The 16,190-nt window shown below is 40.8% G+C and overlaps 1 protein-coding gene across 6 annotated transcripts in view; it reads left to right on the top strand.

Annotated features, from left to right (window-relative positions):
- The window catches only part of ndrg4 (NDRG family member 4), a 224,321-nt gene that overhangs the window by 65,480 nt on the left and 142,651 nt on the right, over window positions 1-16,190 (top strand). The gene's annotated exons all lie outside the window — the stretch shown is intronic.

Genomic DNA, 16,190 nt, shown 5'->3' with positions numbered 1-16,190 from the left:
TTCACTTATAAGTCAATAGCATCATAATGTTTTAAGTAATGTTTGGATATTAAACACACACCACATATTTTCCTCGTATGAACATATAAAATCATTGCAACACACCACTATCCCAGTGAGAGCCCTTGGTTTGTTTCCCTGTAACAAGACGGTCCCATCGACAGGTGATGGGAGACAGTGATACTCGAAGGGGGTTCCTTGTGTACAGTCTATTCCACAATTTAGTTTGCATTGCATTCATTGCAGAAAACCCCGCTTCGCAGAGATATGACGGTGGAAATGGAAGCAACGTTTTCAGTGCTTTCGTGGCTATCTCAGGATATTCAGCCTTGACTTTGATCCACAATGCCAGCAGAGATGTAATGTCAAACATACTTTTCAGCCCACCGTCATTTGCAAGCTCGAGGAGTTGATCTTCTTCCCGTGCTGACGTGGATGATTCACCGGGGACATTCACAAATGGGTCACGGACCCATTCCTTTGCACGGCTTGGGTCATTTGCGGTTGGAAAGTAACACTCGAATTCTGTCGACAGCGAAAATAGGTGATCGAGCACCAGCTGTGAGAAGGACAGTGCAGCCTCGGTCTCTCCCAAAATCCCTGCTAATGTTGGGGACATGTCAACTATGCCTCTGTCCACTCACCGTCCCCATAGTTCCAGTTTGGCTTTGAAAGCAGACACTTTATCTGCCAACTTGAAGACAGTTGTCATTCTCCCTTGAAGTGACAAATTGAGTTCTTTGAGCAGGTTGAAGATGTCACACAGATAAGCGAGTCCCGCTATCCACTCTTCGTCACTGAAGTGTGCTCCCAGTAGTGACATTTCCTGAAAGAAATCTCTGTAGTGGCTCTCTTAACTCAAAGACACTGGCCAGGGCTCTCCCCCTCAATAGCCACCTGACTTCAGTGTGTAAGAGAAAGCGTTTGTGCTCTGCATCCATTTCCTCGTAAAGCTGCTCAAACAGACGTGAGTTAAGGGCTTTTGCTTTGATGTGATTGATAACTTCATCAACGCCACTCAATACACTGTTAAGATCAGGTGACATTTTTTGGCGAGCCAGCATTTCCCTGTGTATGACACAGTGTGTAGACTGGCATTCAGGAGCAACCTCTTTGACTCGGGTAGTGAAACCAGGCAGCCGTCCAGTCATAGCTGAAGTCCTGTCTGTGCATATTCCAACACAGAATGAATGACCAGTCCATTTTTTCTGACATGTAGTCATTCAAAGACTTGAATAGTTCTGCCCCAGTTGTGTTAGTTGGCAGCAGCAGTGCACACAAAATATTCTTGTGCACATCGTCTTGAAATATGTATCGCACATAAACCAGCAGTATTGCCTTGTTGTCGACATTGGTAGACTTGTCGACCTGGATGGCATACCATGGTGTCTCCTTAAGCGGTTCCAACAGCTGTGCTTCGATGTCCTCCACTATGTCATTGACTCTTCTTGACACTGTGGTAGCTGAAAGAGAAACCTGTGCCATCTTGTTAGCTGCAGCTTCTCCCACAGTTCATGGTAAATGTCCTTGGCAGCAGGCAGAATCAATTCTTCACCAACAGTGAAAGGCTTCTTCACCTTAGCAATATGGCTAGCCACTAGGTATGACGCTCTCAGAGTGGCAGCATTTGTGGAGGTGGTGGCTCTCAGCACTTGCTTCTGTCCCACTTGCTCAAGTTTTTTCTGTTCAAAAAAACTCAGTGGGTTTGTCTTTAAATGCAGGGTGCTTGGACTCAAGGTACCGAAGCAGTTTTGAGGGTTACTCAAGCAGTTTTGAGAATATATTAGACACCAGAATGTCATTGGATAAATTTTCATCTAGAAGAAGTTTGGACATATGACACATTCCTTTAAGCTGTAGAGATATACAGCACGAAAGCAGTCCCTTCAACCGAAATGTCCCATGCAAAGTGCCCAAATCGTGACTTTAATCAGCTTGCTACCATTTTTGAAGCTTACCTTGCACTTAACCACTCATGCAGTTAATTACTAGAAACGATTCCTTACGAATACTGTTTAAAGAGATCAGCAATATATGTTTATGTGGTTAGTTGATTTTTTGACAATAATTTTGAGTCTGATTAGGGCTGCTGCATTTTTGAGTTGTGTTAAGAAGTCTTCAGGGACAGTTGTCTGAATTCTCACGCCTTGTGCCCCACAGTAAACAGTAACTCTCAGATGGTACTGGTGGGCAAACAAGAGACTACAGATGCTGGAACCTAGAGCAAATAATTAATTGCTTCAGATAAAGCTGTAGTTAAAGTGAAATTATTGATTGTGCATGTAAATTGGATGAGCAGGAACTCAAATTAATGGGATGTGACTAGTGGTAGCTTATGTCGATGTGTGAATTTAATTCAAGTTTACTTTGTAGATGAGGACGTGATTAGTGAAGCCAATGCTTATTGGCCACATCATTATTGCCCATGAGAAGGTGGTGCTGAGTCATTTTGGCAAAGGTAATTCCAGAATGTTGTTGAGCGGGGAATGGATTTTGATCTGTTGGTGATGCAATAGATTTAAGTTAGAGTGGTATGTGACATGGAGGTGCCATATGCCAGTTGCCCTTTACTGTCTGGGCAGTAGAAGGTTAGAGTAACCTTCAGTAAATTGCTGCAGTATGTTTTGGGACTGTGATGGCACTGCATATTTTTCAATGTACATTACAACTATTTTGATGATACAGTGGAAAGCCATGCAATAAATGGTAGCATGGCAGTTAGGGCACACTTCATAGCAGCAGCTGCAAGATCAGGTTCGGCTACCACCACTATCTGTGAGGAGTTTGCACGTTCTCCCTATGGCCATGTGGGTTTCCTCCAAATGCTCTGGTTACCTACCACATTCTAATGATGTACGATTAGAGGTGGTGAGTTGTTAGCACGCTATATTGCTGCTCAAAATACAGTGACACTTGCCCAGCACAATCCTTGCTGAGTTGATTTGACACAAAATGACAAATAAAGTTAATCTCTAAAAAAATAGCATTATAAGCAGTGTAGAACGGAGCATTAAAGTACAAAGAGAAAATAATTTAAGTGCAGAGGTAAAATTGTTGCAAACAGAATTAAATGTAGCAATGCTGAGCTCATGATTGAAACAGGATAGTACATTTTAAATTAGAAAAAATCAGAAGCAGTGGAGATCCAGAGGTGCTTATAAGTCCATATACATAGATCAATAAAAAGTTATTAATGTATAGACAATGAAACAGCAAATGGAATTCTCAACTTGATATGTTCAAAACTGGAATATTGAAGGATTAACTTTTATGTGAAAAAAATTGATTAGGCAACACTTCTAATAGAGTAGTTTAGAACACCACAGCTTAAGGATATATTGTATTAGTCTTGGAGGATGAATAGATTTTTCAGTGACACTTGACTCTGGGGATAAGCTTGTGAGGGGAGACTGTATAGACCAAAAATTTGGAAATACTTGATGGTCATTACCCATGGGACCTGAACTTTTAAATGTTTCTCTTCCACAGATTTTGAATGACCTAAAAAGTAATGCCTGCTGTTATTTTAAATCTCCAGCATCAACCACATTTTGTTCTTGTATCCCATGGATTTTAAAAGAGCATGTCTTTAAATTGTACTCTTAAAGAGAAACTATTTCTGTTAATTGGGTCTGTGAAGTTTTTGAGAAATAAAGTTAGGACTCTTAGGACATTTGAAATTTGTAACTGGCAACCACTTACTTCTGTAATATTTTTTAACTTTAAATTTGATATTTGGTAATTTTTTGTTAGAAAGGGATCTAGTGCTTTCCTGGCATAAATGATGAATAAACTCTTCTCTGGCCAGTACCTGGCTGGAAGTCCAAGAACAGTTTGTCAAAACTGTCCCTTCCTTGGACAGTTACTCATGTTTATTACGTTTACAGTTTGTCAAATTTTTGTGAGTCAAAGATATTAAGAGAAATGTAAGTTAACCATGATTTCATTGAATGTCAGGATAGGGTCACTACTGTGAGCGGTTATTGTTCCTTTGCTTCCATGTTTCTAAATGTATGGAATGCCTCAGGAACTCTGTCAGATTCAGATTCATTTATCACTTATCATTGAAACATTCAGTGAAATGTGTCATTTGTGTTAACAACCAACACACCTGACGATATGCTGGGAGCAGCCCACAAGTGTCGCACATTATGTGGTTTTTCATAAGCCTAAATATACTTTATTATGTATGTTTCCATATTTTTTCAAGGTTGGTTTTGCTAGCATCTCACCAAATGGCAAAAGCCAATGAAAATATCACACCTGTGATAACTACAGTAATTGTCAGTGCACCCATACTTACAGATATTCTTGGAGGAGTTGACCAGACTGATTAATTAGTTTTTAAAGTTGATTTTAGAAGCTTTTGAGTCAAAAATATGTCTATGATATTCATCCCCGTCTTAGTTATCTGATTTGTCCTATTTTTACACTCCAAAAATAGCTGCTTCACCATGCTCAAATAAAAGCTGAGTTTTTAACAAACATAACTCAATCTGTACCATTACATGGCCATTAGCCATATGCATAGATCCAAAGACTCCTTGATAAGCAGGAGAATGTTTTTATTTCCAGCTTGACATTTAGCATTTGAAAATGGTCAGAGAAGTTCCTGAACATGTTCCTGGAAGAGATGTTTTTTTCCCCTTCCTGCATCTTTGTAGTGTTACTCGTTAATATCATTAAATAATATCATTAGACTGTGGGTGTGTATGTTTGTATGTTTGCTCATTTGGAAGCCTTGCTGTGCCAGCATTTTCTTGGGACATATTGGAATCTTTACATGGAGATGCTTGGCAGATCATTATCCATCAGGAGATCTCACTGTAGTACGTAATAAATTAATACTGATACATTGTCACCTCAAATTATGAGGCAAAACAATAAGCTGAACATTCAGTGCGACAATCTAAAAATAATTCTGATGCAAATGGCCATTGGTCTTAATTGGTAAGAACAGTGGCTTTCCTTATTGAAAACAAGCATTATTTTGAATTTCAACTCTATTTAATGCAGCCTCATAAGTTAATTTCTGCCTTCAGTGTTAATATAACTTGTCCCAGTTTACAGGTGCTAATAAGATCTTTTTATTTGGATGGCGCAATGGGTACAAACAAATAATAATAATAATAATAATAATAATAATAATAATAATAAAATAATTTAAAAAGTAACATGGCTTTTCTATATAAGGAAATTGCCTGTGTTTATTTGAAATCTTGCAAGTCTTCAGGAAAACATTTTGGAGTTAATGGACTCGTTTAAAAGTGTAGGCAACATGTATTCCAGTAAAAGCAGCAGCTGATTTAGATACACATAACTCCCACAAACAGTAAAATATTAATGAGCAGACAATTGATTTTGATAAAAAATTTAGAGATGCAACACTACAGTGAGTTACGAGGATTGTTTGGGCACAAAATGCCTTGCCACACACTGCAAAGGCTTTTAATCAGGAGGCAGACTGATTTAGGACAAAGGTATTTTTGCAAGAAATATCTTTTGCAAGAGACTTACAGGACAGATTTCAACAGTCCGATGCATCCCTACCAAATTTGATTGAGCTTCCAGGTTCACAAAAGCAGAGCTTCACGTGATGGATTGTGACTTCTTGTTTTGTCTTTTGGCATCACTGAATGTTTCCTTCGCTTTCCTGTTGTTGAAGTATTATATCCAATTCTGCACAACACAGTTGAAGAAGGATATGAAGTCTTTGGTGAGGTTGTGTAAGAGATTTACTGGAATAGTTCCATGAATTGGGGTTGGACTCGAGACGTGTTCTCCTTCCAGCACGAAAGAATAGAAGGAAATTTCATATCCCCTTAAAATCATGAAGAGTAAATAAAGGAAATCTGTTACTGGTGTCAATATCAAAAGGACTAAAAATCAGAATTACCTGTAAATGAACAAGAGCTGTTAGGAAGAAAAAGTTCTCTCACACTAGACATGTTAAGTAAGATTTATTATGCTCTTCCCTGCAGGCTGGCAGTAGTACGTTTTTACAGGCAACACGTTTAACGATTGGAGGAGAGGAGGGCCAGGAAGTTAAATGAACCAGATTTGTTCTTGAAAGGGCCAGTGTAGACAATGGACTGAATAGCCTTCTCACTTCTGTGCTGATTCAATGGTGCACACAAGGACATTTTAATAATCACTGATAGTCTTCCAGTAGTTTTCAGAAAAAAATATAATTTGGGAAGGCTGTTTAAACATTGGGTACTTTTACAATGCTCTCTTCAATTTTGCCCCATTTGACCACCCTTTAACCCCAGGATAGCATTTAGTGGCTTAGGCTAATTATTTCCTGACTTATTTGTGAGATGCTGTCACTACTGTTACAACATACTCTAATCTAGGCTGACCTGAGATCAGACATCACTCCTAGATTTAATTTTATTATTTCATTTACCTGTTACAAAATTAGATTTGTAGCACAAGGTTATAATAATGCACATTTAAGATTTGGGAGGAAAAAACATTTAAGAAAACCTTGGACAGGTACATGGATGAGAGGGGTATAGAGGGATATGGTCCAGATGCAGGTCAGTGGGACTATGTGGAGAAATGGTTCAGCACAGCCAAGAAGGGCTGAAGGCTGAATGTACTCATGTAAACAGTTAGAAGTTTTATCACTCCAGCAGCAAGGATTGGAGATTAAATTATTTCTGGAAGCTGGCATTTCTAGAGTTTAACAGAATTTTGCTTTTATTTTTGTTTTTGTGATGGTCCCTTGTGTACTGATAAAGAACTTTTGTCTATCCATCTTTCAGATATTCAAAAGCAGTTCACAGTCAGTTATTTAGTTTAATGTATGTAAAGAAAGCAACCAACTTTCGCCAGTGGTAGTTACAGTGCATTGAAAAAGTATTTAGCCCCCACAGCTATTTTCACATTTGCTGTCATATTTTCTGAATTTAAAATTTATTGAAGTAAGATTATTTGGACTAATCTACATTGTGCATTGTCAAATCAAAAGAAAAATTCCAAAACCTGTCAAAATTTACTCGAAGTTATAAACCACAATTGGAAGGCTGAAGAAGTATTCATTCTCTTTACAATTACTATGCTAACTTGCAATACTGTAATAACCTTAACAAGTCATCCAGCTTGTTAATGTGGAAAATTGGGGGTCACTTGCTTTCAGTGAATTCATATGAATCGAATACGCCCTCTCTCTGTGAGCTCTGACAGTATGGTAGATTTTCAACAGACCAAACCAAAATGAAGATAAAAGTGCATTTAAGACAAGTCAGGGAAATGGTAATAGAGAAGCACAAATCTGGGGAAGGGTACAAGAGCCTCTCAAAGACACTGAACATACCTTGGAGCTCAGTGCAGTCCATCATAAAAAATATGAATCCGCAGGCAAATTGTCAGAAGATGCTGTAAAGATGTGGAAGAAGGTTATGTGGTCAGATGAAACTAAAGTGAAACTTCTTGGCTTCAACATTAAGTGATATGTTTGGCACAAATCTGATACTGTGCATTAGCCAGGTAACACCATCCCTACTATGAAGAGAAACCATGGAGAGCTTCAAATAAAGAAAATTGATGTCCTTCAGTGGCCTAGTCAGAGTCCTGACCTTAACCCAATCAAACATCTCAAAATTGCTGTTCATGCCCCTCCCCAGTAACCTGGCACAGTTTCGGCAATTTATTAAGGAGGAATAGGCAATCATTGGTCCATAACGTTGTGCAAAACTTGTAGAAACTACTGACTGTAGTAGCTGCAAGTGGTGGTTCAACTAGGTACTGAGCAAAGGAGGATGAATACTTTTGAACTGGTGACATTTCAGTTTTTTGAATATTTGGTTCTTTATGTTTTACTTTTTTCCCTTTTATTTGGCTCTGCTGTGGGAAAAAAAGGAGCAATTAACAAGGGCACGTTCTCCTAGAGAGGATGCTGACATTATTCTTATAATGAATTTGGGGGATTTTGCAGAAACAGTATATAAAGCATTTTTCCAGTGCTTTAAAGTGCCTGCTGTTAATAGTGCACGTCTCAGTAGCGCAAGGGAGGAGAGAAATCATTGGTGCCCAATGGACCATGAGTCTGGTGTTTTAATTTTCATGATGCTCATTTTCTCATTGACCAAAGGATGCACTGGTGCATTGAAGGGGGTGTTCAATCTCATTGTCAATGTCTTGTCTTTGTTCAGAAACAGCTCCCACGATCAAGTGGCCTACATTTCCCACAAATCCTTATTTTTAGAGCAGTGGGGACAGATAGGTAGAGGACCTCAATTGCACAGATGTTGAGTGCAAGGTCTCTCCTTTTGTATGCTTTCGTGAATGAGATCATGATGTCTTCGATATCAGCTTCTGAGCCTGCAGATTAGAACCAAGGAGGTGTCGTGAAAACTGGAGGTTTGGGGGCTCTGGTAGTTCGATTAGGATCTGTAGCTTTGGGGGCATTAAATCCATGCAGTTTGCCGAGGGGTGGGCACCACTCCAAAGATGGAAAGCATTTTTCTAAGGTAGGTCCTTAAAAAAAATCAAAACATTGGAGCAGATACATAATTGACACTTCAAATGCACAAGTATGTTAGACATCAGGGTAGCCATGCACTGTAATTTCTGTATTGATGAAAACTAAACTATATGACCCAATTTCTAGGCAATGATGGTTCTAAAAGGGAAACATGGAGCCCTTTCTTAACTCAGATGGTGGTTAGTAAATGGAACTTGAAAGCACTGGAAGAGGTTGAATGAAATGATTTGGAAGCCTTCAAGAAAAAATTAGAGGATGCATGAAAGAAAAGGAAACTTCAAGACATGCTAAAAGGTTGAGATAAAGTCAACAGGATGGGAGAAGGCTCAGGTTTAAATATGTGTTTAGGCTAGGTCAGCCAAGTGACCAATTCTATGCTTTACATCCCATGTACTTATGTGGACAACGATTGACAAAAGAGAAATATTCACATAGAAACATCGAAAATAGGTTCAGGAGTAGGCCATTCAGCCCTTCGAGCCTGCACCGCCATTCAGTATGATCATGGCTGATCATCCAACCCAGAACCCTGTACCTGCTTTCTCTCCATACCCCCTGATCCCTTTAGCCACAAGGGCCATATCTAACTCCCTCTTAAGTATAGCCAATGAACTGGCCTCAACTGTTTCCTGTGGCAGAGAATTCCACAGATTCACCACTCTCTGTGTGAAGAAGTTTTTCCTCATCTCGGTCCTAAAAGGCTTCCCCTTTATCCTTAAACTGTGACCCCTTGTTCTGGACTTCCCCAACATTGGGAACAATCTTCCTGTCTGTCCAATCCCTTTAGAATTTTATACGTTTCAATAAGATCCCCCCCTCAATGTTCTAAATTCCAGCGAGTATAAGCCTAGTTGATCCGGTCTTTCTTCATATGAAAGTCCTACCATCCCAGGAATCAATCTGGTGAACCTTCTTTGTTCTCCCTCTATGGCAAGAATGTCTTTCCTCAGATTAGGGGACTAAAATTGCACACAATACACCAGGGGTGGTCTCACCAAGGCCTTGTACAACTGTAGTAGAACCTCCCTGCTCCTGTACTTGAATCCTCTTGCTATGAATGCCAACATAACATTTGCCTTTTTCACCGCCTGCTGTACCTGCATGCCCACTTTCAATGACTGGTGTACAATGACACCCAGATCTCATTGCACCTCCCCTTTTTCTAATCGGCCACCATTCAGATAATAATCTGTTTTCCTGTTCTTGCCAATAAAGTGGATAACCTCACATTTATCCACATTAAATTGCAAGTGCCATGAATTTGCCCACTCACCTAACCTATCCAAGTTACCCTGCATCCTCTTAGCATCCTCCCCACAGCTAAGACTGCCACCCAGCTTTGTGTCATCTGCAAACTTGGAGATGCTGCATTTAATTCCCTCATCTAAATCATTAATATGTATTGTAAACAACTGGGGTCCCAGCACTGAGCCTTGCGGTACCCCACTAGTGTTACGAACCCCGTAACTGTGTCACTTACCAGCAAAGATAGAGAGGTCCGTTGAAGTCTGATGGTACTATTTTTAACAGTATTTATTGATAAAGAGACACAAAAATAAGATCAATGCAATCATACAGATAATATACGTCATCAATACTAAATCTAAAAGCGCAGGTATAATAATAATCAATAAAAAATAGCTCTATCGTTGTCTAGGGGATAATGTATTGTCCGATGGAAATATAAAAGTCACTGTTAGTTTGTTCAAGCTGCAGCGTTTTGGGGTTGAGAGAGAGACGGGTTAAACTTGCCCAGTTCTTTTATGATGCCAATCCTTCGAGTCGTGGGGAGTTGGTTTCCCCGTTGTTAGCTAAAAGCCGTTTTTCCGTGGTAAAAGCCACCGGTTCCGGGCAAATGGAACCAAACGCACATGGCCTCCTCCCAATGGCTTCCGCTATTACGGGATCGCTAGCGTTTCTTCTGGTGCGTCTGAGGGGCTGTTCCCACAGACCCTCTTTTATCCTGACTCACAGGGTCTCAGATGTCAATCAAGTTGGGGGTGATGCAATCCCTCCCTCAACCAGCCCACTTTGCCTGAGGGCTTCCACGTAGCACAGTATTGTAATACACAAATTCGTCTTCAAGAGACAATGGCCATGTCCTGTAGCTTTATATCGCTGAGGGATCGAGACATTCCGCGCGTCTCGCTCTCATTTCCTGGGTCTCCTGACCCAAATCAATAGTGATCTTGCGATTCTCGCAAAGGAGGGGGCTACCCCGCACCCTTCGGCCCCTCAGAGCTGTGGTACATGCATAACACTAATCACTGCCTGCCATTTTGAAAAGGTCCCGTTTATTCCCACTCTTTGCTTCCTGTCTGCCAACCAATTCTCAATCCACATCAATACCATACCCCCAATACCATGTGCTTTAAGTTTCCACTCTAATCTCCTGTGTAGGACCTTGTCAAAAGCCTTTTGAAAAGCCAAATATACCACATCCACTGTTCTCCCCTACCCACTCTACTAGTTACATCCTCAAAAAATTCTATAAGATTCGTCAGACATGATCTTTCTTTCACAAATCCATGCTGACTTTGTCCGATGATTTCACCGCTTCCCAAATGTGCTGTTATCACATCTTTGATAACTGACTCTAGCATTTTCCCCACCACAGATGTCAGGCTAACCAGTCTATAAGTCCCTGGTTTCTCTCTCCCTCCTTTTTTTAAAAGTGGGGTTAAATTAGCCACCCTCCAACCCTCAGGAACTAATCCAGAATCTAAAGAGTTTTGAAAAATCTAAAGAGTCTGCACTCTGGGATGCAGACCATATGGCCCTGGGGATTTATCTGCCTTTAATCCCTTCAATTTACCTAACACCACTTCCCTACTAACATGTATTTCCCTCAGTTCCTCCATCTCACTAGACCCTAGGTCCCCTAGTATTTCCGGAAGATTATTTATGCCCTCCTTAGTGAAGACAGAACCAAAGTAGTTATTCAATTGGTCTGCCATGTCCTTGTTCCCCATGATCAATTCACCTGTTTCTGACTGTAAGGGACCTATTTGTCTTAACCAATCTTTTTTCTTTTCACATATCTATAAAAGCTTTTACAGTCAGTTTTTATGTTCCCTGCCAGCTTTCTCTCATAATCTTTTTTCCCTTTCCTAACTAAGCCCTTTGCCCTCCTCTACTTCACACACAAGATGCACTCCCATGCTGAAATGCAGACATGAAATGTGACAAACTGGGGAAACTTACAGCTGTCTGACAAGATGCTATAGTTTGGATGTCTGTTTTAAAACTCCAATGTTATTTTTCTGCAGATTGCAGTAGAGGTGAAAATAAAGCAGTTGCTATAGTGAGCAATGCCAGCTTAACAAATTTTAAATGTTCCTAACAACTCTGACAATTTTCATAGCTATGTGTATGTGAGCTTGGTAAATACAAATATAGACAAAATAACATTCAATTTTAAACAATACCAACAGACTTTTAACATAAATTTGGTTAGAAGAAGAGGCATAGATTTAGCATTACAATGATAGCAGGGCCTATGGAACAAACACAAGATTCTGCAGATGCTGGAAATGCAGAGCAACACACACAAAATGCTGGAGGAACTCTGCAGGTCAGGCAGCATCTATGGAGAGGAATAAGTAGTTGACGTTTCAAGCCAAAACCCTTCCATCAAGTCTGGAAAGGAAGGGGAAAGAAGCCAGAATTAGAAGGTGGAAGAATGGGAATGAATACAAGTTGGCAGGTGAGTAGGGAAGTGTGTGGGTGGAATAAGCTACCAAATCCATTGGGACTGCCTGCCCTGAACACACAATTGCCTCAGTTGATAGCTACTGTAATATCAACTAAGGGTTCAAATAATTGGGTCAGTTGCCTGGAAGCACTAACGTTGCTTTGAATGAAGTCTGAGAGAGATCATCGATATGGGCACTTGTTCAATTCAATTTGCATCAAATAAAACCATAAGACACGAGCAGAATTAGGCCATCTGGCACATTGAGTCTACTCCGTCAGTCAATCATGGCTGATCCTCTTTATTATTCTTCTCCTCCACCCCAGTTCCCGGCCTTCTCCTCGTAACCTTTGATGCCATGTCTAATCAAGCACCTTTCAATCTCTGCCTTAAATACACCCAGTGACCTGGCCTCCACAGCTGAATTTGGCAACAAATTCCACAAATTCACCAGCCTCTGCCAAAAGAAATGTCTCTGCATCTCTGTTTTGAAGGTACGCCCTCTATCCTGAGGATGTGTCCTCTTGTCCTAGACTCTTCCACCATGGGAAATATCCTTTACACATCTAATGTCTAGGTCTTTTAATATTCAAAAAGTTTCAATGAGATGCCCCTCATCCTTCTGAATTCCAGTGAGCACAGACCCAGACCCATCAAATGTTTCTTGTATAATAACCCTTTCATTACTGGAATCATCCTTGTGAACCTCCTCTGGACCTTCTCCAATGCCAGCACATCTTTTCTAAAATGAGGGGCCCAAAACTGTTCACAATACTCAAGGTGAGGCCTCACCAGTGCCTTATAAAGCCTCAGCATCACATCCTTGCTCTTGTATTCTAGACCTCTTGAAATTAATGCTAACATGGCATTTGCCTTCCTCACCTCCGACTCTACCTGCAAGTTAACCTTCAGGTGGTTCTGCACAAGGACTCCCAAGTCCCTCTGCATCTCAGATTACTGGATTTTCTCCCTGTTTAGAAAATAGTCCGCACATTTATTTCTACTACCAGAGTACATGACCATGCATTTTCCAACATTGTATTTCATTTGCCACTTTTTTGCCCATTCTTCTGCATCCTACCTATTTCCTCAGCACTACCTACCCTTCCACCAATTTCGTATCATCTGCAAACTTGACAACAAAGCCATCTATTCCATCATCTAAGTCATTTATATACAGCATAAAGGAAGTGGTCCCAACACCGACCCCTGCAGATCACCTCTAGTCACTGGCAGCCAACTAGAAAAGGATCCTTTTATTCCCACTCACTGCCTCCTACCTATTAGCCAATTCTCTAACCATGTTAGTAACTTTCCTGTAATATCATGGGCTCTTAGCTTGGTAAGCAGCCTCATGTGTGGCACCTTGTCAAAGGCCTTCTGAAAGTCCAAATATATAACATCCACTGCATCCCCTTTATCTATCCTACTTGTAATCTCCTCAAAGAATTCCAACAGGTTCATCAGGCAGGATTTTCCCTGACAGAAACTATGATGACTTTATACCAGCTTGTCCTGTGTCACCAAGTATTCCATCACCTCATCCGTAACTATTGACTCTAACATCTTTCTAACCACTGTCAGGCTAGATGGTCTATAATTTCCTTTCTACTGTCTTCCTGCTTTCTTGAAGAGTGGTGTGACATTTGCAATTTTCCAGTCCTCTGGCACCATGCCAGAGTCTAAATGTGAACAAGCTCTCAGCTCCTAGTTTGTGTGAGGCTGGAGGGGGGTATGGAGGGAGTAGACTGGAGGCATGATTTGTGTTGACTTTTTCAGTTAATTATTATGGTTATTCTGTCAAGAGTATAGCTAATTAAGCTGAGAGTTTCCAATTGGTTAGTTATCTAAAAGCACAGCTGCTAATCAGAGCAATGAAACAATAACATCTTCCAGAATCAGATGGATTCTGGCAGGTTGAGTCAGCACCAGACAAGCCCACTGCTGTCGTTTCTAGGGGGAGAGAAAATGTGATGAAGACCAGATATTCCTGTCTGGTCGTAATTGCTCCTTTTACTTAAAGCAATCAATATTTTAGAAGCATAGAAAACCTACAGCATAATACAGGCCCTTTGGCCCACAAAGTTGTGCCAAACATGTCCCTAACTTAGAAATTATTATGGTTATCTACAGCCCTCTATTTTACTAAGCTCCATGTACCTATCTAAAAGTCTTTTAAAAGACCCTATCGTATCTGTCTCCACCACCATTGCCGGCAGCCCATTCCATGCACTCATCACTCTCTGAGTAAAAAAAACTTACCCTTAACATCTCCTCTGTACCTACTCCCCAGCACCTTAAACCTGTGTCCTCTTGTGGCAACCATTTCAGCCCTGGGAAAAAGCCTCTGACTAACCACTCAATCAATGCCTCTCATCATCTCATAAACCTCTATCAGGTCAACTCTCATCCTCCGTCGCTCCAAGGAGAAAAGTCCGAGTTCATTCAACCTATTCTCATAAGATATGCTCCCCAATCCAGGCAACGTCCTTGTAAGTCTCCTCTGCATCCTTTCTATGGCTTCCACATCCTTCCTGTAGTGAGGCGACCAGAACTGAGCACAGTACTCCCAAGTGGGGTCCGACCAGGGTACTATATAGCTGCAACATTACCTCTCAGCTCCTAAATTCAATTCCACAATTGATGAAGGCCAATGCACCGTATGCCATTTTAACCACAGAGTCAACCTACGCAGCTGCTTTGAGCATGCTATGGACTCGGACCCCAAGATCCCTCTGATCCTCCACACTGCCAAGAGTCTTACAATTAATACTACAGTATATTCTCCATCATATTTGACCTACCAAAATGAACCACTTCACACTTATCTGGGTTGAACTCCGTCTGCCACTTTTCAACCCAGTTTTGCATCCTATCAATGTCCTGCTGTAACCTCTGACAGCCCCCGACACTATCCACAACATCTCCAATCTTTGTGTCATCAGCAAACTTACTAACCCATCCCTCCACTTCCTCATCCAGGTCATTTATAAAAATCACAAAGAATAAGCCTTGCATGGGGTACCTTATCAAATGCCTTGCTGGAATCCATATACACTACATCTACTGCCCTTCCTTCATCAATGTGTTTAGTTTCATCCTCAAAAAATTCAATCAGGCTCGTAAGGCTCGACCTGCCCTTGACAAAGCCATGCTGACTACTCCTAATCATATTATACCTCTCAAAATGTTCATACATCCTGCCTCTCAGGATCCATCAACATCCCAACCACTGAGGTAAGACTCACTGGTTTGTAATTTCCTAGGCCATCTCTACTCCCTTTCTTGAATAAAGGAACAACATTCGCAACTCGACCATCGCCAGAGGCTCAGCAATCTCCTCCCTCGCCTGGGGTACATCTCATCCTGTCCTGGCAACTTATCCAACTAGACGCTTTCCAAAAGCTCCAGCACATCTTCTTTCTTAATATCTACATGCTCAAGCTCTTCAGTCTGCTGAAAATTATCACTACAATCACCAAGATACTTTTCCATAGTGAATACTATAGTAAAATATTCAGAAAGTACCTCTGCTATTTCCTTCAGTTCCATACACGTTTTCCCACTGTCACACTTGATAGGTTCTATTCTTTCATGTCTTGTCCTCTTGCTCTGGACTTACTTGTAGAATGCCTTGGGGTTTTCCTTAATCCTGTCCGCCAAGGCCTTCTCATGGCCCCTTCTGGCTCTCCTAATTTCCTTCTTAAGCTCCTTCCTATTGTAATCTTCTAGATCTCCAATATTGCCTAGCTCTCTGAACCTTTTGTAATCTTTTCTTCTTGATTAGATTTATTACAGACTTTGTACACCACAGTTCCTGCACCCTACTGTAACTTACCTGCCTGATTGGAACATACAAATACTCCACACAAATATCCCCTGAATATTTGCCACATTTCTTCTGTACTTTTCCCTGAGAACATCTGTTTCCAATTTAAGCCTCCAGTTTCCTGCCTGATAGCCTCATAATTCCCCTTACTCCAATTTCTAACTTGTCTCTATCTC

This window comes from Hypanus sabinus, chromosome 17 (genome assembly GCF_030144855.1).
Source record: "Hypanus sabinus isolate sHypSab1 chromosome 17, sHypSab1.hap1, whole genome shotgun sequence".
Classification (NCBI taxonomy): domain Eukaryota; kingdom Metazoa; phylum Chordata; class Chondrichthyes; order Myliobatiformes; family Dasyatidae; genus Hypanus; species Hypanus sabinus.
This window is presented reverse-complemented; position numbering and strand designations above follow the sequence as displayed.